At 38.8% G+C, this 22,219-nt stretch overlaps 1 pseudogene; it reads left to right on the top strand.

Moving 5' to 3' along the window:
* On the top strand, positions 1-21,732 carry LOC120593571 (peptidyl-prolyl cis-trans isomerase D-like; annotated as a pseudogene).
* Positions 21,733-22,219: the final 487 nt, after the last annotated feature.

Raw genomic sequence — 22,219 nt, 5'->3', positions numbered from 1 at the left:
ATGGACATAGGAGGCAAAGAGGACTGCTTGGTCAGCAGCCCCAAGGAGGACAATGAACAAAGCATTTCCAAGCTGTGTTTGCCCCCAAGGACACTACCCAATGCTCCCATGGGCACTATCTGCCCCTTTGGCTGTTCCCATGGACATTATCTGCCTGCTGCACTTGAGGATGCGGCTGATGCGGTCCTCCCAATGCTAGCTAAGCAGCACATCCTGTTCTCATCCACGAGGTAAGACCCTTGCTTCCCTGGATGAGGTAATCTCCCTCCCATTCTCCAAGGGGAATCCAAGGTAGGAATCAGCCGAGGAGAATCCAGGATGGGCCTCTGGGTCCACATTGTTTGAGGTAGCAAGCCTTGTAGATTCTTTGGGCCCACGCAGGGAATGGAGGGACACTGATACACTTATGGGCCTCTTACAGATTCTACTGAAAATAGGAGAGTGTTGTTCTTTAAAAAAGAAGGAGCTGTGGGCCACAGTGGGTTGGCCCCACCTGCAGGTGCTGAGGCTGTTACTAAACAGTTGCATGCAGAAGAGAGAGTGAAAACTCTTGAAGAGGAAGTAAAGCTGGAAAGAAACATGCGAGTCACACAGGTTAATAATAAGGACATTCTGAGATGACAGAACAGGGTAGTTAGCAGCTGTAGGACCTAGCCTGCTGCTTTGTGAGAGTACAGGCACAAAAGCTAACGAGTGCTTGCATACGCACAGTGATTGCACAGTCAGAATGGAACCCCAGTAAGTGAGACCCCATAGCAGAAAGTGAGTCAGAGTCATATGAAGAAGTTGAGGTGTTCCTCCAAGGGGAAGCCACGGGTGCATCTCAGGCTCACCCAGTTAAAGTCCAAAAATTAAAGACTCAAAAGGAATGCCCAAAGGGGCAGGACACAAGGAGCCTGTCTCCTCCCTTGAACTATCTACACACCTCTGCCTGCCTATATACATCCAGAGAGCTGGTAGAACTGGCTGCCAAGTTCCACCAGAAAGGATCAGAGTCCATGGCAGGGTAGCTATTCTGCCTATGGAACACTGGGGTGGACGGAATAATACTATCTGAGGATGAATTGACCCAGATGTCCTCTGTCACCACCCACCCTTCCTGGCACCAACGTATAAAGGGGGCAATCCAATATGCAGAAAATGCATCACTGCTGAATTGGCTCATGGAGGGTTGCCGCATGATGTGGCCAAATGTGGGGGATCTGCCAATGGCCCAGCCACACTGGACATCCATGCCGGAGCTGCAAATGTTCCTTGGGGATATGAGAATGTGTCATGCTATTTATATCAAGCTGTTTGGGGAACCTGATATGGTGCCACTTACTGCTAGGATGCAGAAGCGCATCATCCAAACAGCCCCACCAGCCTATTATGGAACTTTGGTGCCTGTCCTGTCCACACTAGTGGGGAGAACAATCCAGGCAGGAGCACAGGCTGTTGCTGATTTGGAGGAAATTGAACTGGCTAGACAGAAACAAGGAGTCCAACAGGTCCAGGGGAGAGAGAGAGGGTCCACTATGGGTGTGTAGCAGAGGGTAAAGGTGGCCCAGTGAAGGTGACCAGAAAGCAGTTATGGATGGATCTGATAAAGGCTGGAGTTGATCCTAAAAGAATTGATAAGCAGCCTAATGCAATGTTGGTGGCCCTCTGGTGGCAGCTTAAACTGGAGCAAAGATTCCAGTCCCTGCCCGACTGACAGGCAACTGTCCACACCCTGAATGGGGCCCCAAATGGAGGACCAATCCAGCCCCTGGCCCCTTGCTTAGAGGAGCTGTTGCAGGACTCAAAGTAGAGTTGTCGCCAGCCTATCCAGAGGATAACCCCTTGGGACCCTTGTTTGACTAGGGATGTGGCCAAAGTCTCTAGCAATTTGGGGAGGGGAGACTGCTGGAGACTAGAGGCTTCATGTGGAGATCATCATCTACTGGTTCCCCGATAATATTCAATGCACATTAGCCTTTGTTGATACTGGGGCCGAATGTACCCTGATCCTTTGTTGATACTGGGGCCGAATGTACCCTGATCCTTTTCACGGTAACCGTAAAAAGTTTCAGGGGTCCCTTTCCACATTTGATGGGTATAGATGACAGTCTATTCAGGTAAGACAAGTCATCCTCCCCTTGGCCATTGGAAGACTCCCACCACAGCCAAACATGGTTTACATTTCCCCAGTGCCTGAGTTTATTCTGGCGGTAGATGTGCTTTCCAGGCTGGACTTGCAGACGACCATAGGAGAATTCCAGTTGAGATTTCGTATGGTAAAAGCAGTCCTCTGAGGTCATGCATGCCACTCCCTGTGGTCCTCCCAGTGCCACGTCGAATGGTAGCCATGAAGCTGTACTGATTACCCCGAGGGCATAAGGACATAGGAGAAACCATCCAAGAACTGGCCAAGGAAGAAATTATCCATCCAGCACACAGTCCCTACAATGCCCCTGTGTGGCTGTTGCATCAGCCAGATGATTCCTGGCACATAACCGGACTATAGAGAACTAAACAAAGTGGTCCCACTTCTTTTCTCTGCTAGCCTAACGTCACTTCTATTATGGACACGTTGAGTGTGGAATTGGGAACTTACCACTTTGTGCTAGATTTGGCAAATGCATTTTTTCTCCATTGACATTCACACAGTCAGGATCAATTCACCTTTACCAGGGAAGGGTGACAATGGTCCTTCACCATTCTACCAATAGGATATCTCCATAATCCCACTATCTGCCATGGCTTTACGGCTAAGGACTTGACAGATTGTACTAAACCCTCCAACGTACAATTGTACCATTAATTTGATGATGTCATGTTAACCTCTGATTCTCTTTCAGACCTGCAGTAGGCTGCCCCAACATTGGTAATGCACCTGCAGGGAAAATGATGGGCCATCAACGAAAACAAGTTGCAAAGCCCTGCCTTGACTGTCAAATTGTTGCAGTTTGTCTGGTTGGGTAAGACAAAGGTGATGCCCATGGCAGTGATAGATAAGATTCAGGCTTTCCCTCTATCCACCACAGTTAAACAACTGCAGGAGTTCCTAGGTCTCCTGGGATAGTGGAGGGTTTTTATCCCATATCTAGCACAACTGGTACATCCCCTCTATCATCTGATTCATAAGGGGGCCACCTGGAAATGGTAGGAGGAACAACAGAGGGCCTTCATGGCTGCCAAGCAAGTGGTGGGGACAGTACAAGCACTAGGCATCATTGATCACACATGCCTGTGCAAATTAGATGAACATGTCACTCCGGATGATTATGCCCAGGGGTTCTGGCAATGGCAGGAACAGACACACGTCCCAATTAGGTTTTGGTCCTAACTCTAGAAAGGCGCAGAGGGGTGATAGAGCCCATTGAACAAGAAGCCAATGCTATGTATCAAGCTCTTTTGGCCACTGAGGCCTTGACTGGGCCCACTGAAGTGGTGGCAGAAACAACCTATCTCACTGTAAGGTAGGTTCATTATGTGGCTGCCAGGCCCAAGGGTTTGGAGGCTCAATGCTCTACTTTAGCAAAATGAAGTGCCTACTTGCTGCAACACAGTAAGTTCTCTACTAGCATGTTGAGCCACGAGCTACAGCAGGTTCTGGGGCCAGTACTCTACTAAGCTCCAGCCACCCCTGGGCTGATTCCATATGTGCCAGAATCCACTATCTGAGATGAGAAACCCCCTATTCCAGAAGACACCTAGTATACTGATGGCTCCTGCAGGGGGCAGCCACTCACATGGTGAGCCATTGCTTACCAGCTGGTGACAAACAGCATATGGATGGATGAAGGGACCAGGCACAGTAGCCAATGGGCTGAGTTACATGCTGTACGGCTTATAACAGCCAAAGAGAAGGGCACTCTGACCATCTGTACTGATAGTTGGGTTGTGTACCATGGGCTGACTTTATGGTTAGCCTGGTGGCAGGCCAATCACTGGCAAGTGGCCCGGTGGCCCTCTGAGACCAAGATATGTAGCAGGATATTTGTGGCTTTAGTCAGCACAAGACTATTATACTCTATCATGTGAATGGACACCAGCATTTGTGATGCCCAAATAATGCAGAAGCAGATGAGTTGGCCTGCATACGATGCCTGGGGGCCAAACCGGACCAGGCGTGGTATACCCATCCAGGACAGGCCCTTGTTACTGTTACTCCTCTAACCCGGGACCAGATGGTGGCATGTGTTCTCCTGAATGGGCAGGACTTACCTCTTCTGGTACTCCTTAAACATCTGTCATATCATCCTTAGTCTTGCTGCCGGTAACACCTTTCTGCAATGGGCCAGTATGATGGCAGCCAAGAGCAACCGCTCAGCATGTTGGGTTTGCACCAAATTTCCAACAACGGCATCTACTGGCCTCCCTGGTGGATAGACCCAGCCAATGCCTCCACCTAGGACTAGTTCCGTACCTGGGATAGCACAGATGCAATGTTCCACTCTACACAGCAGCATGTGTTCACCCTGGTCTGGGAGCGGGTCAACTGCTCCTGATCCTGGTTGAGTTACTCTGTTTGGGATGGTGTGGGATGGCTGATGGCTCTCTAAGTAGAGGTATGCCAGCTTGCCTCTCTGCTCATTGAGAGGCATAATAGGACAGGAAATGCTACACAGCACACCATGGGATGGTTACCCGAGTCCCTCCGTTAAAACATCACCATACTGACAGTTAATGACAGATAGGGCAAATGAAAGGTCTTATTCTCCACAGGAGTCTTCCTGGTCCCTTGAGAGACACTCTGAGCCTGTGGGAAGCACAGATGGCCATATCTGCCCTACAATGGTACCAGTCGATGTATGTGGAGACATCCCTACATTCCTGGACAAGTGCTTGACACTCTGTCTGACACACCCCACAACTGGGACACCTTTAAGACTTGGCATCAAGTAAAACATACCAATTGGTGGTCCTACTTCATTGCACTGTTTGTTCCCCCCTCTGGTACCATCCTTAACCAGGCATCTATTGATACCCTGACTAATCATACTGCCACGATTTTGAATTCTACTCGACAGGTCTTCTCCCTCCTCAATGACAAAGTATCTCAGATGAGGAAGGTGGTACTCCAAAACCGTATGGCATTAGATATGCTTACAGGTGCCCAAAGGGGAACTTGTGCTGTTATCCATATGAATGTTGTGTGTACATTCCTGACAACTCCCGTAATGTTACTCAAGCCCTTGAGGCCTTAACCAGGGAAATTTCACATATTGCTACACTGAGAGTGGACCCCCTCTACCACCTGGTGGTCCTCCCTAGACTCATGGGGCAGCTACCCAGTTGTGGGGTTGCTTGGCCTATTTTTATTATTGCTAGTATGAGGATGTAGTCTTTATTGTGTTTGTGGTAAATTGATGCAATGTTCAAAGGCCCTGGCCACCCAGGGATGCCCTGTCCGGAAGAACTGATGTGAAGAATGTGAGGTGGAGGAGCTATGTCAGGTTGGAGTGTGGGGTTAATTCAAACACAGCCTCTCCACAGATATGGGAGGCAAAGAGGACTGCTTGGTCAGCAGCCCCAAGGAGGACAATGAACAAAGTGTTCCCCAGGATGAACCTGCTCTCAAGGACACTTTCTGCTGCTCCCATGGGCACTATCTGCCCCTTTGGCTGCTCCTATGGACATATCTGCCCGCTCTGCTCCTGGACGTGGCTGGTTCAGTCCTCCCCAACACTAGCTAGGAAGCACATCCTGTTCTCATCTGCAGGGAAAGACTCTTGCTCCCCTGGATGAGATAATCTCCCTCTCCTCTGCTCACATATAAAACAATGCCTGCTCTTGGCCAGATGTTTTTTTGCTGCAACTCCAACCTACCAAGAGCTGAAGCTTTGCTGTATTGCAAGTAATAAATGGCATGTCTCACTCTGCTGGTCCTCCTGGTGGATTTTTCAGAATATCCAAAGCCCAGGTGTAGGTTCCTGGCCTGGAGCTCCTACATTACAGCCACCAAAAGCAAAGGCAACAAAAGTAAGAAAAATCAGACAACATCAAACTAAAAAGCTTCTGCACAGCATAGTGAAAAATCAACAGAGTGAAAAGGTAACCTATGAAGTAAGAGAAAATGTTTGCAAACCATACATCCGATAAAGGGTTAATATCCAAAATATGTAAGGGACTCCTACAACATAACAGCATAAATAAATAAATAAATAAATAAATAAATAAATAAATAAATAAATAAATAATAAGTAACCTGATTTTAAAAACGGGCAAAGGACATGAATAGGCATTTCTCTAAAGAAGATATACAAATGGCCAACAGGTATATGAAAAGATGCTCAACATAAGTAACCTTTCAGAGAAATGTAAATCAAAACCAAAATGAGATGTCACCTCACACTGTCGAGACTATTTGGTAACTATTACCAAAAAGATATAAGATAACAAGTATTGGCAAGCATATGGAAAAATCCGAAGCCTTGTACACTGTTGTGGGGATGTAAAATGTTGCAATCACTATGAAAAACAGTATGGAGATTACTCAAAAAATTAAAAATAGAACTACCATAAGACCCAGCAATCCTACTTTAGTGTATATATACAAAAAAACTGAAATCAGGATTTCAAAGAAACAGCTGCACTGCCATGTTTATTGTAGTATTATTCACAATAGCCAAGACAGAGAAACAATCTGAATGTTCATCAATGAATGAATGGATTATTTTTAATGTGGTAAGCAAGGCTGCTGAGTACAGGACATTGTGGACAGCACTCATACATAGGGTTGCCAGGAGTTAAAGCAAACTCAATGACACATAATGCACACATACACATACAATGGAATATTACTCTGCCTTGAAAAGGAAGGAAATTCTGCCAGACGTGACAAAATGAATGAACCTGGAAGACATTATGCTAAGTGAGATAAGGCAGTCACAAAAGGAAAAATGCTGTATCCTTCTACTTACATGAAGTATCTAAAATAGTCAAACTCATAGGAACAGAGAGTAGAATGGTGATTGCCAGGGACTGGCAGAAGAAAATGAGGAATTGCTCTTCAATAAAGTTGCAATTACACAAAATGATTAAGTTCTAGAGATCTGTTATAGAAAATTGACCCAAGAGTTAATAATACTGTATTGTGCATTTACATATTTTTAAGTAGATAGAACTCATGTTAAGTATTCTTATCACAATAAAAAGGGGAGGAAGATTTACATTTACACATTGGCATTGGAAAGTTTCATACTAAAAACTTTTTCTTATTTATTTTTTAACTTTTCTCTAAATAAAAAATAAGTATAGAAGATTCTTCCTGGGCACGTAAGGTCTGGGGGAATGGTTTTTATTTTTAAAGTGACTAAAACAAAGGTCATAACAAGAGACAAAGAAGGACCAAGTAATCCCATTTCTGGGTATTTATTTGAAGAAACCCAAAACACTACTTCAAAGGGACGTGTACATTAATATGTCATTGCAGCATTATTTACAATAGCCAAAATATGGAGGCAAACTGCGTGTCCATCAATGGATGAATGGATAAACAGGAAGTGGTACATAAATATAATGGAAGATTACTCAGTCATAAAAAAAAATGAAATCTTGCCATCTGCAACAACATGGATGGACTTAGAGGGTATTGCACTGAGTGGAGTAAGTCAAAGACAAATACTGTATCATTTTATTTATATATGGAATCTAGAGGACAAAATAAATGAAGAAACAAAACAGAAATGAGCTCATAGATATAAAGAACATTTTGATGGTTGCTCAGTGGACAGGGAGGGGGATTGGTGAAGGGGGCAGGGGATTAAGAAGTACAAATTGGTAGTTAGAAAATAGTCATGGAGACGTAGAGTATACCACAGGAAATGTATTCAATAATATTGTAATAACTATGTATGTATCACTGTGTCGTACACCTGAAAAAAAATAAAAAACAAAATGTTAAAATAACAACAAAAAATTGGTATTTAAAAAATAGTCACGAAGATATAAAGTACAGCATAGGGAATACAGTCAATAATATTATAAGCACTATGTATAGTGCCATGTGGGTACTAGACTAATCATGGAGATCACTTCATAAATAATATAAATATCTAACCACTATGCTGTACATCTGAAACTAATACAAAATAATATTGAATGTTGACTTTAACTGAAAAAATTTTTAAAACTTTTAATGACTATAATTTCATCCCTATGGTGAACGTATAATTTCTAGAATGCAAAATTGAGAGAATAGTGTCATACCGTAATTAATTCCATTCAAAATGTGGGTATTTGCAGCAAACTTGGAATGGCTAAGATTCTCAATAGCTGTAATTTTCTCAATTTTTCATTTGCTTTATAGTGGAAAAAAACACTAGCCAGGGTATATGTCAAATATGTCTGAAGGTTATTTGTAATGGTGCCAGGAGTTACCTGGACATATTAAGAACAAAAGATTGTAACTGTAATGTGCTATAAACCAATTATACTTTGGTCTTCTATAAGTTGGTATTCACTGAACACAGTCAATATTGTAAAAACCACAGGAGCTTATTGAAATCAAGCCACATGAGATTAGTGGGTGGATTTTTCTTATTTATTTTTACATTTCTAATTATTACATTTATTTTTTATTAAAGTATAATTGACATATATTATATTAGTTTCGGGTGTACTGCATAATGATTAAACATCTATAAACCTTATGAAGTGATTGCCATGACAATTCTAGTAATCTACCACTAAAAGTTAATACAATATTATTGACTATATTCCCTATGCTGTACTTTACATCGCCAGGACTTATTTTATAATTGAAAATTGGTACCTCTTAATCTTCTTTATCTTTTTTGACCACCACCCCAGTCCCTCTGGCAACCATAAGTTTATTCTCTGTATCTGTATCTGTATCTGTTTTGTTTTGCTTGTTCATTTGTTTTGACTTTCAAATTCCACATGTAAGTGAAAGCATACGGCATTTGTCTTCCTCTGCCTGATTCATCCACTTAGCTTAATACCTTCTAGGTCCATCCATGTTGTCACAAAGGACAAGATTTCATTCTTTTTTATGACTGAATAATAGTCCATTGTGTGTGTGTGTGTGTGTGTGTGTGTGTGTGTGTGTGTGTGTGTGTGCATGACTTCTTTACATCTGTCATTGACGCCTAGGGTTATTTCCATATCTTGACTATTGTAAATAATGCTGCGATGAACATATGGGTGCATATAACTTTTTGAATTAGTGTTTTCAGTTTCTTGAGATAAATGCACAGAAATGGAATAGCTAGATCATATGGTAGTTCTATTTTTAATTTTCTGAGGAATCTCCATACTGTTTTCTATAGTGGCTGCACCAAATTAGATTCATTAACAGTGCACGAGGGTTCCCTTTTTTCCACATTCTCTCTGATACTTGTTATTTCTCATCTTTTCGATAATAGCTGTTCTGACAGTTGTGAAGTGATACCTCCTTGTAGTTTTGATTTGTGTTTCCCTGATGATTAGTGATGTTAAGCGTTTTTTCATGTGTCTGTTGGCCATTTGTATGTCTTCTTTGGAGAAATGTCTATTCAGGTCCTCTGCCCACCTTTTAATCAGATTGTTTTGTTTGAGGGTTTTTTTCATGTTGACTTGTATAAGTTCTTCATTTAGTTTGGATATTAACCCCTTATTGGCTGTATAATTTACAATTATCTTTTCCTATTTGGTAGGTTGCCTTTTCATTTTATTGATAGATTCCTTTTAGTTTAATCTAAATCTTTTTAGTTTAATATATTCCCATTTGTTTATTTTTTCTTTTGTTTCCCTTGCCCAAGGATACATATCCAAAAGATATTGCTAAGACCTATGTAAAAGAGTTCATTGCCTATGTTTTTTTCTAGTTTTATGGTTTCAGATCTTATATTTAAGTCTTTAATCCACTTTGAGTTTATTTTTGTATATGGTGTGAGAAAGGGGTCTAGTTTCATTTTTTTGCATGTATCTGTCCAGTTTTTCCAACAAGTAGGTGGATTTTTAAATTGTTACCATTGACATTCCCATCACAATTCTTCATAATGTATTTTTGGGGATTTCTAACTGGCTTTGATTGCTTTAAAATAAGACCACATACAAGCCAACAAAGAGATGAAAATCACTGCAACAATATTTACAGTAGAATAATGTTGGAAACAACCTAATGTCCATCAATAGGTGACTAGTTAAATAAAATTGTGGAGTATTTATACAATAGAATACTATGAAACCATCAGGGGAGAAAAATTAAGAATTCTATGTGCATTGAAATGGAAGATCTCCAAGGTATACAATTAAATGGAAAAAAAAAGATATATATCAGTGTTATAGGATGATGCCACTTCTGTGAAAGAGTGGAGGGTATATAAGCTTGAATATTCCTAAAATATCTTTGAGAGAATGCACAAGAAATTGGCAACAGTGACTGCTTCTAAGGAAAAGAACCAACTGGCTGAGTGGGGAGCCAGGAAGACTTACTTTTCGCTGAATACCATATTGTGCTGTGTGGCATTTAGTTACTGTGTGCATGTGTTACATTTTTTAAATGAAAAACGACATGACTTTTTAAGGTGTCAAATATTTCAGTTTAGAGATATCACGAATAATCAAGTAGCAATAAAATTAACATTAACATAAATGATAACAGTCAACAGAAACATGAAATCTGCAGAAAGAGCCTTGAGTCCATGATATTGAATAAGGCAACTAAACCTCTTCAAAAATGATTATTCATTGATGTGACCATAATTCAGATAGGTGCTATAGCATAGTCTATGCTAGACACAATTCCACATTTAAAGTACATTTAGGTGATTTTAATGTGGTTAAAAATCAATTCACAGGCATTTTTGACACAGTTACAAACTCTACTAAATGATAGTAGAGGAATAAAAATATATACAACAATGGGAGTAAAAAGAGTGAGAGGAAACACAATAGTAGATGAGATATTTCAACAAATTTTGGGAAGATGAAAATCAAATGGAGAAGCAATAATAAACTTAGCAGAGAAGAGAAAGCTACAATTTGAATGCCTCCCAAAACCAGTCATATGCCCCCAGAGGACCACAAAAGATTTCGGAATTGGAGGCATAAAATATTTTGAAAGGTGGAAGTGAATTATAAGACTGGTAACAGAGATTAGTTGTAACTCTGTATACATGGTGGTTAAACACACAAATTTTCTCCCTACTTTGCAAATTAATAATTACTATCTCCCCCACTCCACAAGATGCCTGAGGCTTATTCTCTGAAGAAAATGAAGCTGAGAGGATTTGGATGTGTGGACATCAAGTACAATAGACATTAGAGTGAAACATAGGACTGCAAACAAAGGAATAAAATTGAATTATATATCTGAAACAGTGAGATGACAGCTCCCTTCCATTGGCCTGTTTTCAGAATACTTAAACATGGGTTAAACTCCTCAGGTAGGAATTCAGAAAATTTTTTACCCAGGGAGATTAAAGACCTCAAAGAAAGGACCTCCAGATACAAAGAACTGAGTATTCCCTTAGTACAAATGCTGTTTTGCACTACTATTTTGCACAACATAGCACCCTCTGGAGAAGTCTAACAATTGAAAATTCCCAGTCACCTACTCAGAGCTTTCAGTCAGCTTTTTAGTTCACCTTTCTATCACACTGATATGTCTCCTGACATGATAGGAAGAGTAACAGAGACAACCAAAAAAAAAAAAAAAAAAGAACCCAGAGGAAACAGTAATCTCAGAGCAGAAAAAAATTTTTTCAAAACATTAATAAATATCTTCATAAAGATAACAAAAAAGAATGAACGCATGAAACTAGATCTGTATATATTTTCAGTTCCTTTCTTTGTTTTTCTTTTTCTATTAAAAATTATTGGAGTGACATTGATTAATAAAGTCAAATAAGTTTCAAATGTACAATTCAACAGTATGTGCCACTTGGATACACTTTTAAAAGAAAAAAATGAAAGAGTTTTGGAAAACTAAAAGTGGAATTATCAGAATAAAACATTCAATAAAAGGAAATATTTCAAAAAGTATAACAATAATCATAAATGAAAGATAATAAATAAATATAATTTTAAAAATTAGAGGGACATTCCAGCCAAGATGGCAGAGTAGATAAATGCTTTGCTTGCCTCTTCCCATGACCACATTAAAATTAAAACTAAATTATAGAACAATCACCCTGGAGAACCATCTGAAGACTAGCTGAACAGAAGTCCAATAACTAAGGATATAAAGTAGAAGCCACATGAAGACTCATAAGAGAGGCAGAGACTCAAAACAGGCTAGCCCCATACCCATAAATGGCAGTTGAGAAGCAGGAGAAATATCCCAGCTTCTGAGGTCCCCCTTGAGGAGTAAAGGGTCCCAGTCCCACAACAGACTCCCCAGCCCAGAGAATCAGTGCTAAGAAGAAGAGCCCCAACAACACCTGGCTGTGAAAATCAGCAGGGATTCCCTGCCTCTGGGTGACACGGAAGGCTGCTGGAAACCAAGGTATCCTCTTAAAGGACCCACGCATTGACTCTCTGGTTCCCAGGCACTCACCCTGGGCTCTGGCAGAGGGATGGTGGTTTAGGAGGTGCCAGAGACATACGAATAGAAAATAACCTGTGTGGCTTTAGGATGAGAGCTGAAGGGACAACTGCAATCTTCCTTGAGTTGAGTCCAACCCCATATAGCCAAATCTGAATCTGCATTGGGTTGGTGAACTTCATTCGTTTTGTCCAAGTGACTCTCTGTGACCCTACACCACCCAACTCTTGCACAACCAGAGGCTCTTTCAGTGGTGGACAACCAGAATTTTCCAGTGCTTCAGTCTTTCTTCTGCAGTTCTGCAGGCCCCAGGTGGACGGCAGCTGATCTTGGTGTGCCCTGAGCCTTTTGCCGAGTGCCTCAGTCTCAGTACTGACATCAAATCTGAATCAGCATTAACCTGGTGAACACCACTCTCACCATTTGGCTGAATTCCTGAGCCCACACCTCACCCAACCTGCCTAATGCTCTTTTAGTAGCTGAGGCTGACAGACAGCCAACAGGTGGCACCAGCCCATGGAGTGCCCTGGGCCTTTTGCTGAAATGTCCCAGCCCTGGTAGTGGTGGCAACCAGCTTTGGTTGGTAGTGTGGCCACTCCCACATACCTGCAGGTCCAGCACAAGCAGCAATCAACTTCAGATCACTTTGTAGCTTCTACAGGGGAGCCCTGGTTTTGTCACAGGCAGTAGCTGACCTTGGTTTGCACAGGAGACCCTCCCAAGATGCTCCAGAACCAAAATACCTGATGGCCAGCTTCAGACCACAACAGAGCACCACCTAATTAGCCCACAAGCAGCATACTCAAAAGGTGGTCTCCACAGGCACAAGAACCATTTGGAGCAAATGCTGCTCTGTGGGGACAGTACCAACAGAGCAGCTCATATGCTGTGGACATAGCCAATCTTCACAGCCAGTCAGCATGAGGGTTATTTCACCCACTGACATGCCAACAGTGACCAAGGCTTGACTACAACAGGGGAGCACATACAATCCACACAAAAGACACTCCTGAAACACTCAGCATAGGTGATCAGAAAGACTGCACCATTGGCCACACAGGGCACCTACAACATAAGGCTACCCAGCAAAGATTGGGAGATGTAGCAGATCTAACTAATACATAGAAACAAACACAGAGAGGCAGCCTCAATGAAAAGACAAAGAAACATGTTTCAATTGAAAGAACAGACCAAAGCTCCAGAAAAAGAACCAAACAAAATGGAGACAAGTAAACTACTTGATATAAAGTTCAAAACACTGGTTGTAAGGATGCTCACGGAAATTAGTGAGAACTTCAACAAAGAGAAGGAAAATGGACACACACACACACACACACACACACACACAACATAAAAAACCAGACAGAAATAATGAATACAATAACTTAAATGAAGAATATAGTAGAAGAAATCAACAGTAGATAAGATGAAGCAGAGGACTAAATTTGGAAGACAAGGTAGCAAAAAATACCCAACCATGACAGTAAAAAGAAAAAAGAACAAAAAATATAGGAGAGTTTATAGGACCTCTGGGAAAACAGAAAGCATAACAACATTTGTATCATGGGGTACAAGAAGAAGAGAGAGAGCAAAAAATTAAATCTATTTGAGGGAAGATCTTTGGAAACATGGCAGAGTGAAAGACATCCCCAGGTCTCTACCCTGGAAACAGCAAAGCTGACTATCTAAAACTCAACAAAAAACACACAAACTGCACAACGGCAAGTCTGAGCATGGGATCTGAGCATACGAGCTATGCAGGTCAGAACCCTGGGTGTCAGGCAGTAGACTGGGAGAAATAAATCAGAAGGATGAAGAGACCTTGAAATTAAAGAAGTCAATAGAACATCCAATTATCTCAACCCAAAAAGACTTTCACCAACACACATTGTTTTAAAGTTATCAAAAATCAACAACAAAGAATTCTCAGGGCAGCCAGGGAGAAGAAAACGGTAACGTATAAAGGAAAACCCATTAGATTACCCTCAGAGGTCTCAGTGCAAATCTTACAAGCCAGAAAGGAATGGAATCAAATATTTAAACTATTAAGTAAAGGAACTACCAGTCTAGTGTAATATATCCAGCTAAGCTCTCCTTTAGATATGAAGAAGAAATTAAGAACTTTCCAGACATTCAAAAATTGAGGGAATTCTCCAGTACAAGACCTGCACTGCAGGAAATACTGATAGGGATCAGCTCACCTAAAACAAAATAACAACAACAACAAAAAATACATAATTAGGAGTAAAGTGACGATCAGGCAAATAGAAGCAAAGAAGTGGAACCCTTACTAAGAGTAAGAAGAAGAGAATTGCTATAGCAAGATAGTGATGAATGTTCAACATACATTGGGACAAATTGAGATAACAATGACTGATAAGGGGAGGATTCGAATATTCAAATTTCCAAAAGGGAATGGAGATAAACCACGCAGAGAAGAAAATGAATAACTGTATATATATAACTATCCTTGTCATATTCGTAATGATAACCACACACAGAAGATTCAGAACTAAAGTATATAATATAAAACAAGAAGAATCAGAGGCAAAACCCACAAAAGCCAACCGAAATAAAGAAAACAGAAACACAAGGACAAGGAAGCAATGGAAATACCGAGTTACCAGAAAGCAAAAGATAAAATGGCTATAAGAAGACCTCATATTTCAATAATCACCCTAAATGTATATGGACTGAACTCACCGATTAAAAGGCACAGAGTTGCAGAATGGATCAAAAAAACAAAACCCAACCATATGCTGCCTCCAGGAGACACATCTCAGCTCCAAAGACAAATATAGACTCAAAGTGAAAGGTGAAAACTGATATTTCAAGCAAATGGCATTCACAGAAAAGCAGAATTAGAGGTACTAATATCCATCGAAATAGACTTCAAAATAAAAAAGGTAAAGAAAGATACTGAGGGACATTTCATAATAATAAAGGGAATCATGCACAAAGAAGATATAACAATTATTAATATCTATGCTTCCAATCAGGGAGCCCCGAAATATGTAAATAAATTACTAACAGAACTAAAAGGAGAAACAGATCAAAACACTATCATAGTAGGGGACCTAAATACCCCACTGTCACATATGGAAAGATCATCCAAACAGAAAATCAATAAGGAAATAACATCCTTAAATGACACATTAGACCAACTAGACATAATGGACATTTACAGAGCCTTCCATCCAAAAACAGCTGCTTCTACATTCTCCTTTACTGCACATGGAACATTCTCAAGGACTGACCACATACGGGGACACAGAGATAGCCTCAACAAATATAAGAGGGTTGAAATCATACCAACCATATTCTCTGATCATAATGATTTGAATCTAGGGATCAACAGTAAAAAGAAAGCAGAAATAACTACAAGTACATGGAGATTAAACAACATACTATGGAAGAATAACTGGGTCAGAAAAGAAATAAAAGGAGAGATCAAGAGATACATAGAAATGAATGATAATGATAGTACAATATATCAAAACTTTTGGGACACGGCAATAACAGTAATAAGAGGAAAGTTCATATCATTACAAGTCTACTTCCAAAAAAAAAATAAGCCCAAGTAAACAACCTAACACATCATCTTAAAAAACTAGAAAAAGAAGAACAAATGAAGCCGAAAGTCAGCAGAAGGAAAGAAATAATCAGAATTAGAGCAGAAATGAAGGAAATTGAAAACAAAAAGAATAGCAAAACATAAACGCAACAAAGAGGTGGTACTCTGAAAAGGTTAATAAAATTGACAAACCCCTGGTTAGATTTACTAAAGAAAAAAGAGAAAGGAGACAAATAAACAAAATCTGGGATGAAAGAGGGGAAATTATGACAGACACTGCAGAAATACAAAGGATCATACAAGAATACTATGAAAAAGTATGTAACACCAAATTTAATAACCTAGAAGAAATGGACCAGTACTTAGAGAAATACAATCTTCCTATACTAAATCAAGAAGAACTGAAAAATCTAAATAGATCATTCAACAGTATGGAAATTGAAACAATCATCAAATCTCTACCAAAAAGTAAAAGTCCAGGACCACATGATGTCACCAGTGAACTCTACCAAACATTCAAACAAGATTTAATAACTATTCTCAAAATCTTCCAAAAAAATGGAAGGCTAGGCAATACATTCCAACTCATTTTATGAGGCCATTATTACCCTGATACCAAACCTGGTAAAGATAACGCAAAAAAAGAAAACTACAGACCAATATCTCTCATGAACACAGATGCAAATATCCTAAATAAGATACTAGCAAACCGAATATAGCAACATATTAAAAAGATTATGTACCACGATCAAGTGGGCTTCATCCCAGGGGCACAGTGATGTTTCGACATACACAAATCAATTAATGTGACACACCACATAAACAAATTAAAAAATAAGAATCATATGATCATATCAATAGATGCAGAAAAAGCCTATAACAAAATATAACACCCATTTATGATCAAAACACTTAACAAAATCAGTATAGAAGGAAAGTACCTTAATATAATAAACGCCATATATGAAAAGCCCTCAACCAACATTATAATTAATGATGAAAAACTAAAAACCTTCCCTCTAAGATCAGGAACAAGGCAAGGCTGTTCACTATCACCACTGTTACTCAATATAACATTGGAGGTCCTAAAGAATGTAATCAGGCAAGAGAAAGATATAAAAGGCATCCAAATACAAAACGAAGAAGTCAAACTGTCACTATTTGTGGATGACATGATTCTCTATATAGAAAACCCTAAAGACTCCACAAGAACACTACTAGAAACAATAAGCAAATACAGTAAAGTATCTGGATACGAAATCAATGTTCAAAAATCCAGAGCGTTCCTATACTCTAACAATGAAGTTTCAGAAAAAGAAGTGGAAAAAATAATTTTTTTTTTGCAATTGCAACAAAAAAATAATAAAATACCTAGGAATAAATTTAACAAAACATGTGAAGGACCTATATAATGAAAACTATAAGACCCTATTAAAGGAAATCAAAGAAGATACAAAGAAATGGAAAGATATTCCGTGTTCTCGGATTGGAAGAGTCAACATAGTTAAAATGACCATATTACCTAAAGCATTATACAGATTTAATGTAATCTCCATCAAAATCCTATCAGCTTTTTTTTAAAGAAATATAACAAAAAATCATCGGATTAGTATGGAGACACAGAAGACCCCGAATCGCCAAAGCAATCCTGAGAAAAAAGAACGAGGCTGGAGGCATCATTCTTTCCAACTTCAAATGATACTACAAAACGACAGTAATCGAAACAAGATGATACTGGCAGCCAAACAGACACACGGACTAGTGGAAAGGAATTGAGAGTCCCGAAGCAAACCCATAATTATATGGTAAATAATTTTTGACAAAAATCCACAAACATACAATGGAGAAAGGAAAGTCTCTTCAATAAATGGTGCTGGGAAAACTTGAAGGCCCCTGCAAAAGAATGAAACTAGACCGTTGTCTATCACCACACACCAAAATTAACTCAAAATGGATTAAGGACCTAAATATAAGACCTGAAACAATAAAATGCATAGAGGAAAACATAGGAACTAAACTGAAGGACCTTGGACTTAAAGAGGATTTTATGAATTTGACCTCAAAAGCAAGGGAAGTAAAAGCAAAAATAAATGAATGGGACTACATCAAACTAAAAAGTTTCTGCTCAGCAAAATAAATCATCAACAAGGTAAAGAAACAACCATCAGAATGGGAAAATATATTTGCAAGCAATTCCTCCAATAAGGGCCTGATATCCAAAATATGCAAAGAACTCATTCAACTCCATAACAACAACAATAAAAACAAAGATCAAAAAAAAAAATGGGCAGAGAACCTGAACAGACACTTCTCCCAAGAGGAAATACAAATGGCCAACAAATATTTGAAAGAGATGCTCAACATCGCTATCTATTAGGGAAATTAAAATCAAAACCACAATGAGATAACATCTCACGCCTGTTAGAATGGCTATCATCAACAGGACAGTAGTAACAAATATTGGAGAGGATGCATAAAAAAAGGAACCCTCATACACTGCTGGTGGGACTGCAGATTGGTACAGCCACTATAGTAAAGAGTACAGAGTTTCCTCAAAAAACTAAGAATTGATCTACCATATGATCCAGTAATCCCTCTACTGGGTATTTCTCTCAAAGACTTGAAAACCCATATCTAAAAAGATATTTGCACACTGATGTTCGTAGTAGCATTATTCACAGTGGCCAGGACATAGAAACAACCAAAGTGTCCTCCGATAGATGATTGGATAAAGAAGCTGTGGTAGATATATACAATGGAATATTACTCAGCCATAAGAAGGAATGAAATACTGCCATTTGCGACAACATGGATGGCCCTCTAGATAATCATGCTAAGCAAAATAAGTCAGACAGAAAATTTTGAAAATCACATGATATCACTTATATGTGGGCTATAAACCTAAAAGCGACAAAGGAACAGGACGAACAAACATTGACTCATGGACAGGACTATAGACTAATGGTTACCAGAGTGTATGGGGTGGGGGAGGAGGGGTGTGTTAGATGGTTAAAGGGAGTCAAATATAGGAGCTAGGGAAGGGTGAAGTAGGTAAAGGGGACCAAATATATGGTAGCTGAAGAAAACTGGACTTTGGGTGGTAAACACACAATAGAATATACAGATGTCAAATTATAATGTACACCTGAAAATTACATAATTGTATTAACCAGTGTTATCCCAATAAACTTAATGTAAAAAAAAAAAACTATTTGAAGAAATAATGATTGAAAATGTCTCTAACCAGGTGAAGGAAATAGACATACAAATCCAGGAAGCATGGAGAGTCCCAAACAATATAAACCCAAAGAAGCTCACACCAAAAAACATCATAATTAAAAATGCCAAAAGTTAAAGACAAAGAGAGCATCTTAAAAGCAGCAAAATAAAGGCAGTTATATGTACAAGGGAGCTCACATAAGACTGTTAGCTGATTTCTAATAGAACCTTTGCAGGCCAGAAGGGATTGGCATGAAATATTCAATGTCATGAAAAGCAAGGAACTACAACCAAGATTACTCTATCCAGCAAAGCTATCATTTAGAATCGAAAGACAAATAAACAGCTTCCCAGACCAAAAAAAGCTAAAGGAGTTCATCAACACCAAGCCAGTATTACAAGTAATGTAAAAGTGACTTCTTTAAAAAGAAGGGAGTTCAACATGACTAATTATCAAAGAAATGCAAATTAAAACTATAATGAGATATCACCTCACACTTGTCAGAATGGCTATCATCAATAAATCAACACAAGTGTTGGTTAGAATATGAAGAAATGGAAATCCTTATACACTGTTGGTGGAATTGCAAATTGGTATAGCCACTATGACATTCTGGACACTCAGAAAATTAAGAATACAACTACCTATGACCCACCAATTTCACTTCTGGCTATTTATCCAAGGAAAATCAAAACACTAATTTGAAAAGATATATGCACCCCTTTGTCTACTGCAGTGCTATTAAAATAGCTGAGATATGGAAGTAACCTAAGCACCCATCAATAGACGATTGGAAAAAGAAAATGTGGTACATATATACAATGAAATATTATTTGGCCACAAAAAATAAAATGTAATCTTACCATTTGCAATGACATGTATGAACCTAGAAGGTATTGTGCTAAGTGAAATAAGTAAGACAGAAAAAGACAAATACCATATGACTTCACTTATATGTGGAATCTAAAGAAAAAAAATAAAACGGAAACAATTTCATAGATACAGAAAATAAACTGCTGATTGCCAGATAGGAGGGGGATTTGGAAGGTCGAGTGAAAAACATAAAAGGACTAAGAAGTACAAATTGGTAGTTACAAAATCAAGGGGATGTAAGGTACAGCACAGGGAATATAGTCAATAATATTGCAATAATTATGTGTAGTGCCAGAGGGGTACTAAACTAATCGGGGGGTTCACTTCATAAATTATATAAATATCTAATCAGTATGCTGTACACCTGAAACTAATATAAAATAATATTAAATGTTAACCCTAATTGAAAATTTGTTTTAAAAAATTAAAAAAGGCTTTTCACCAGAGAGCCACTCTTGGTTTTCAGCTACCAAGAGGCTATAAGGTGCCCTGAGCTCATTTCCAAAGGCATCTGCAAGTCAAAATGTCGCATCTCTCTCTCCCAAGCTAAGTCCTCCAACCCCAGTAACCCCCAAGTCTTCTTTGACGTGGACATCAAAGGCAAGTGAATTAGTCTAATTGTCTTAGAATTGTTTGAAGATAATGTACCAAAAACTTCAGAAAATTTTCATGGATTGCGTACTGGAGAAAACGGCATTGGACCCAACACTAGGAAACCTCTCCATTTCAAAGGATGTTCATTCTATAAAATTATTAAGAAATTTATTATCAGGGTGGAGACCTCTCAAGCCAGAATGGAGAAAGTACTTGTGGTGAAAAACTTGAAAATGAAAATTTCTATTATATGCATGACCAGGAGGGTTTATTGAGCATGGTACATGCAGGCTGCAATACCAATGGTTCTCAGTTCTTTATCACAACAGTTGCAACTCCTCATTTGGATGGAAATTTTGGTATTTGGCCAAGTGATTAAAGGAATAAGTGTGGCAAGAATTATGGAAAATCTAGAAGTAAAAGGTAAAAAAAAAAAAACTGGCTAGATTGTGCATTATTGAAGAATGTAGAGAATTGAAGGAAGGGGAAGATTGGAGTTTATTCCCAAAATCTGTTTCTGGGGACAGTCATCCAGATTTCTCTGAGGATGTAGATATAGATTTAAAAGGTATAGATAAAATATTATTAATAACAGAAGACTTAAAAAACATTGGAAATAGTTTTTTCAAATCCCCAAACTGGGAGATGGCCATTAAAAAATATACAAAAGTTTTAAGATATGTGGAAGATTCAAAGCCTGTTATTGAGAAAGCAGATAGATTGAAGATGCAACCTGTACCTCTAAGCTACAAACTGAATTTTGGTGCTTGTAAGCTGAAGATGTCAAATTGGCAGGGAGAAAATGACAGTTGTTTGGAGGCTCTTTTTCTCTGCAGAGTTCAAGGATGACAAGGATTAAAAGAATATGATCAAGAGTTGGCTGAGCTTAAGAAAGCTCATGAGATAGCACCAAAAAGTAAAGCTATGCAGGCAGAGTTGCTGAAAGTCAAACAAAAAATATAGGCACAGAAAGATAAAGAGAAGGCAGTATACAAAAAAATTATTATTTAATAAGGAATTCAGTTTTGCTTGAATATTATACATTGATTGTATAAAAGCAATAAAAAAATGTAAGGGGCTATGTCTATTATATATAATCACTAATGTGTTTTCTTTGATACTTTATTTCCCTATTGTTTAGAGCTTAAGAATACTGATATGTGTTCACTCTTAATAAAAGTGTTACAAAAAATAATAAATGAAGAAGAGAAAAAAGAATGTAAATATGAATATTAAATTGGCAATAACTAACTATATACCTATCAAAAATCACTTTAACTATAAATAGGTTAAATGTTCCAATCAAAAAACATATAGTAGCTGAATAGATGATAAAATAAGACTCATACATATACTGTCTACAAGAGACCCATTTCAGATTGAAAGACACACTGAAAATAAAGGGATGGAAAATGATATTTCATGAAAATGGAAATGAAAAAAAAGCTGGGGTAGCAATACTTACATCAGACAAAATAAACTTTAGAACAAGGGCTAT

The sequence above is a fragment of the Pteropus medius genome, unplaced genomic scaffold (genome assembly GCF_902729225.1).
Source record: "Pteropus medius unplaced genomic scaffold, Ma_sr-lr_union100, whole genome shotgun sequence".
Classification (NCBI taxonomy): Eukaryota; Metazoa; Chordata; class Mammalia; order Chiroptera; family Pteropodidae; genus Pteropus; species Pteropus medius.
This window is presented reverse-complemented; position numbering and strand designations above follow the sequence as displayed.